Here is a 5,841-nt window from a genome sequence, read left to right on the forward strand (position 1 = left end):
TGTTTCATTAATGGCAAGATCATAAGCAAGCTCAAGATTATCATTGTTCACTTTTAAAGTTGTGAACTCTTCCTTCAACGCTCTATGTCTAGTAATGAGCTCATCATGCACACTCTCAAGTTTATCATGTTTTTCTTTGAGCTCTTTTAAGGAGAGTTTGAGCTCCTTGAGTTTGGTGGCCACGAGTTCATTTTGATCTCTAAGCTCATCACTAGACTTAAGCTTTGCAAGAAGAGATTAATTTTCATTTTCAAGCTTTTCATTTTCACTTCTTGTCTTTCTTATGATTTTTGAGTATTTGTTTACCAAGTTCACAAGCTCATCATAGGAAGGTGTTTCGAACTCACTATCACTCTCACTTCTCTCATCCTAACTTTGTACCTTCTGGTCACCCTTAGCCATGAGGCATTGGTGTATAGAGGATGAAGATGGTGGTGAAGATGGTGGAGATGAAGCATCAATATCAATGGCGGCCACCTTCTCATCATCACTCTCATTGCTGGAGGAGTCACCACTTGAGCTTTCAATGTTGGTGAGCCAATCACCAACAATGTATGCCTTGCCATTCTTCTTCTTGTGGTACTCCTTCTTACCACCTTTCTTCTTGTATGACTTCTTGTCATTCTTCTCATCATCACTTGAGTCATCTTGGTCTTTGCCCTTCTTTTTGTATTTGTCCTTGGGTTTAGGACATTAGTGAGCAAGATGACCAAGTTCACCATAATTGTAGCAATCCATCTCAGAGATGGGCTTTCTCTTGCTACTAGTGAATAACTTCTTCTTGGAGTCGAAGTTGACTCCATTCTTGTTGAGCTTCTTAAGCATCTTGGTGGTTCTTCTCACCATGAGAGCAATGGTGGTGTCATCATCACTTGAAGTTGATGATTTAACTTCAATCTTCTTGATCTTGCCCTTGTGAGAGGCCTTGAGAGCCAAGTCCTTCTCTTTCTTCGACGATGAGGAGCTATCTTGGGGGTTGATGTGCATGTACATCTCATGAGCATTGATCTTCCCTAAGATGGATGTCGGTGTGGCGGTTGAGAGATCTCCTTGATGAAGCATGGTGACTATGTGCCCATATTTGTCAATGAGAAGGACACATAGAATCTTCCTTGCCACATCCGCTGGACTCATCTTGTTGAGTCTAAGTCCATTGAGCTCCTCTACAATAACATTTAAGCGAGAATACATTTCATTAGCATTTTCTTTTGGAAGCATCTCAAATGTATTAAGCTTATGCATGACAAGATGAAAGTGCTCCTCACGCTCACTCTTGGATCCCTCATGGAGTGCACAAAGTTCCATCCATAGTTCATGGGCGTTCTTATGGTTCCGCACACAGTTGAACACCTCTTTGCAAAGACCTCTAAAGATGTGGTTTTTGGCCTTTGCATTCCACTTTTCGTTCTCTTGCTCAAGTGGAGTAAGAGTGGTGTCCTTAGCTGGAGGATTAAATCCTTCAGTCACGGCTTTTAGACACTTGACATCGCAAGCCTCAAGGTATGACTCCATCTGTATTTTCCAATACGGAAAGTCATCACCCTCGAACATGGGTGGCGGTTAATCCCCGTGAGACATCTTTCTCTAGGTGGTGAAGCCGAGCACTAGACTCCGATGCCAATTGAAAGGATCAAGATGCCTAAGAGTGGGGTGAATTGGGCTTCTCTAAAAATTTAAGCAACCTATAAGCCTCAATTCAACTCTTGTGCCTAAGTGTGTTCTAGAGAGCTACCGGATAAAATGTTTGCAACCTAGTTCCAATCCTATTCTAGCATGGCAATTCTAGGAATGTAAAGTACTCAAAGTAAATGCTAGAATATAAAGGATGAGAGGAAGAGGAACGGGGTGATGTTTTGCTGAGGTATCGGAGAGTCGCCACTCTCCACTAGTCCTTGTTGGAGCACCCGCGCAAGGGCCTTGCTCCCCCTTGGTCCACACAAGAACCAAGTGCTCTCTATGGGCTGATTCTTCGATACTCCATCACAGTGAATCGCCCCCAGCTGCTCACAAGCTTGACACGAGCCACCCACAAGACCTCTAGGTGATCTTCGTGCCTCCAATCACCACCGAACCATCTAGGTGATGGCGACCACCAAGAGTAACAAGCAAAGAACACTAACTTGACCCTAACAAGGCACTAGAGAGTGGTGGATGCACACTTGAACTCTTGGTACTCACTAGAGAAGGATTCACATAAGAAATCATTCAATTCTCAATCCTCTCTAAGCTCTTGCTTCTCTCTTGCACCACAAGGTGCTTCTCTCTTGGACGAGGTGGAGGAGTATAAATACTCACCATCGAGTCCAAGGGCCGGCCACTCGAATTCAACAGAAAAGAGTGCACCGGACGCTCTTTATGTTGCACCGGACGCACTCCACAGAGTGTCCGGTGCAACTCTAACGGCTACTTGTACTTGCAAAACTGCTAGCACCGGACGCTCCTCAAGAGTCCGGTGACCTCACGCGTGAACCGTCCGGTGAGAACACCGTTTTGCAACCCTCTCTAGGTAAGGGACCGGACGCACCCTGTAGGGTCCGATCCGTGCGTCCGGTGCCTAACCCTAGGCACTCGACGCGCTGGCTCAACTCCAGCATACACCGGATGCGCCAACAGTGACACTGTGGCATCCAGTGCTAGCGTCCGGTGCTGCTTCTCAACCTAAACTTCATCAAATCATGAACTTTAAAAAACGAAGTTTGGTTCCCTTGATCTAAGAACTTTCTCAGAGCTACCTAGTTCTAGGTTTACCAAGTCTGCGCCACACCTAAAGCCTTGTCTAGGTCAAGCTACCCGTTCCATGCGCCCCTTAATAATACGGTTAAAGGAAAAACAAAGTGCTAAACTACTCTAAGTGCCCTTCAACTCCAAATGGCACTTAGACCTAGTCTAGTCTTGACGATGTCCAACAATCCTTTGAAAACCGAAAACGATTTCCACCACTAAGTAGGCATGAACGTCCTAGTCCATCAATCACCATTACCATGACCTAACTCAAGATTTGCCGCTGCAAAACACACATTAGTTATAGTAATCAACATTGTCATTAATCACCGGAACTTATTAGGGGCCTAGATGCTTTCACATACACAAAATGGTTTAGCAGAATCTCCTATTAAGAGAATTAAACTCATTGCAAGACCGTTATTACAAGATTGCAACCTACCAACTTCATGTTGGGGTCATGCAGTTTTACACGCTGTTGACTTAATTCAATTGCGTCCAACTTCATATCATGTAGTCTCACCATTTCAATTAGTACGTGGGGATATGCCAAATATTTATCATCTGCGAAAATTCGGTTGTGTTGTACATACCGATCTCACTACCTAAGTGTACCTCCATGGGTCCACATAGGAAACTTGGTATCTATGTGGGATATCAATCTCCATCGATTATCAAATACCTCGAGCCTCATACGGGGACGGCCCGGTATGCTGACTGCATATTCAATGAGAACCATTTCTCGGTATTAGAGAGATATTTCAAGTACCAAAACAAATGCGAGGAAATCAACTAGAATGCCCAAGGCATTTCCTCTTTAGATCCACGTACTCTAGAGACTGAACAAGAAGTTAAGAAAATGATAAACTTGCAATTATTACAAATAACCTGCCAGAAGCATTTACTGTTTATAAGGGTGTCACTAAGTCCTCTTATCCTACTCGCAATGCGCCCCAAAAGAGTGGAGGTACCAATAAAAACCATTCAACTCCCACTTCCAAAGAAGAGGGGGAGAAGTATGGTCGCTCCTAAGGATAATGCTCCAAGTAAGCGTCTGAGGAAATCAAGAGCTAAATTCTCCAAATCAGTAAATCCAAGCCAAACTCAAGTTGGTAGATAACCATAGTGGATAAAAGTCCAACACTAGGACCAAATCCACAACCCGGATCAACGGTGCATCCAAATTCTGATCTTGGGACATCAGAACACCCTAACTCCATAGTTTTGGGAAATGTTGAGTCAAATAATGGGGTGAAAGAAATTTCCATCAATTATATCGATTTTGGAGAATCGTATGATCGTAAGACTACTATTGTCGACATGTACACCGCAGCAATTGGAGAAATCTTTCTCAATGATATTGATCCCAAGAACATGGTAGAGTGCAAAAAGCGCTCGGACTGGGCTCAATGGAAAGAAGCAATTCAAGCTGAGATATCCTCGCTTATTAGAAGAGGGGTATTCACATCTGCAATACCTACACCTTCCAAAGTCTTTCCTGTAGGCTTCAAATGGGTTTTCATCTCGAAACGAAATGAGAACAATGAGGTGGTGAGATACAAAGCAAGGCTAGTAGCACAAGGATTCACACAGAGACCTGACATTGATTACAATGAAACCAATTCTCCGGTAATGAGTGCAATTACTTTTTGATACTTAATATCACTGCCAGTTCAAAATCATCTATCTATTTAGTTGATGGATGTGGTGACAACATATTTATATGGGTCACTTAATTCAGACATATACATGAAGGTTTCCGATAGAATCCAAATTCTGAATCCAAACGCAAATCGTAACATGTATTGTGTAAAACTACAAAAGTCATTATATGGCTTGAAGCCGTCGAGACGAATGTGGTACAAATGACTGAGTGAATTCCTTTTAAAGAAAGGATACACCAATAGTGATGATTGCCCATGTGTTTTCATTAAGAAATCTCAAACGGAATATTGTATTATATCTGTATATGTTGATGATTTAAATATCATTGGCAGTCCAAAGGATATAGAAGAAGCACACAAATATCTAAAGATGGAATTCGAGATGAAGGATTTGGGCAAGACCAAATTTTGCCTAGGCTTACAAATTGAGCACCGTCCTTTAGGGATTTTAGTGCATCAATCAGCTTATATCCAGAAAATATTGGAGAAATTCAATATGGATAAATCATACCCTAATAAAACCTCGATGGTTGTTCGTTCCTTAGAATTAGGGAAAGATCCATTTAGACCATGGGATGTTGGGGAAAAGATGTTGGGACTAGAAATCCCATATCTCAGTGTCATTGGCGCACTTATATATCTTGCAAATTGCACGAGGCCTGACATCGCATTTGCAGTGAACTTACTAGCTAGGCATAGTGCGGACCCGACTTGTCATCATTGGACAGGAGCGAACTGTATCCTCAAATACCTTAATGGCACAAAGGATCTTGGTTTATTCTTCAAGAAAAATCATGATCCCAGTATGATTGGCTATGCGGATGCTGGTTACTTATCTGATCCTCATAACAGAAAATCCCAAACAGGATTTGTATTCCTACATGGAGGTACATCTATTTCATGGAAGTCTTCTAAGCAGACTCTGACGGCAACCTCTACTAATCATTCTAAAATTATTACTCTATACGAGGCATCACGAGAATGTGTATGGCTTCACAGAATGATTAACCACATACAACAGTCATGTGGTACTAGTTCAATTGAATCACCAACAATTATCTATGAAGATAATTCCACTTGTGTTACACAGATGCAAACAGGTTACATAAAGAGCAATATCACTAAGCATATTGTTCCTAAACTGTTTTATCCCCATAAATTACAAGAAAGTGGGGAAATAAACATCTTGCAAATCAAGTCATGTGATAATCTCGCTGACCTATTTACTACGTCCTTACCAACTTCTGTGTTTCAAAAATTGGTACATGGAATTAGTATGCGGCGACTTCGAGATTTGCCAAAATTAGGGGAAGACATCTCCTAGATGCCACCTGTACCAACATCATATTATACTCTTTTCTTTCACAAGTTTTACTCAAAAGGTTTCTTGTTAAAATTTTTAATGAGGTAATATTAACATAAGCATTTGTCATATTTTCTATTTTCCTCACAGAGG

The sequence above is a fragment of the Sorghum bicolor genome, chromosome 1 (genome assembly GCF_000003195.3).
Source record: "Sorghum bicolor cultivar BTx623 chromosome 1, Sorghum_bicolor_NCBIv3, whole genome shotgun sequence".
In the NCBI taxonomy this organism is placed as follows: Eukaryota; Viridiplantae; Streptophyta; class Magnoliopsida; order Poales; family Poaceae; genus Sorghum; species Sorghum bicolor.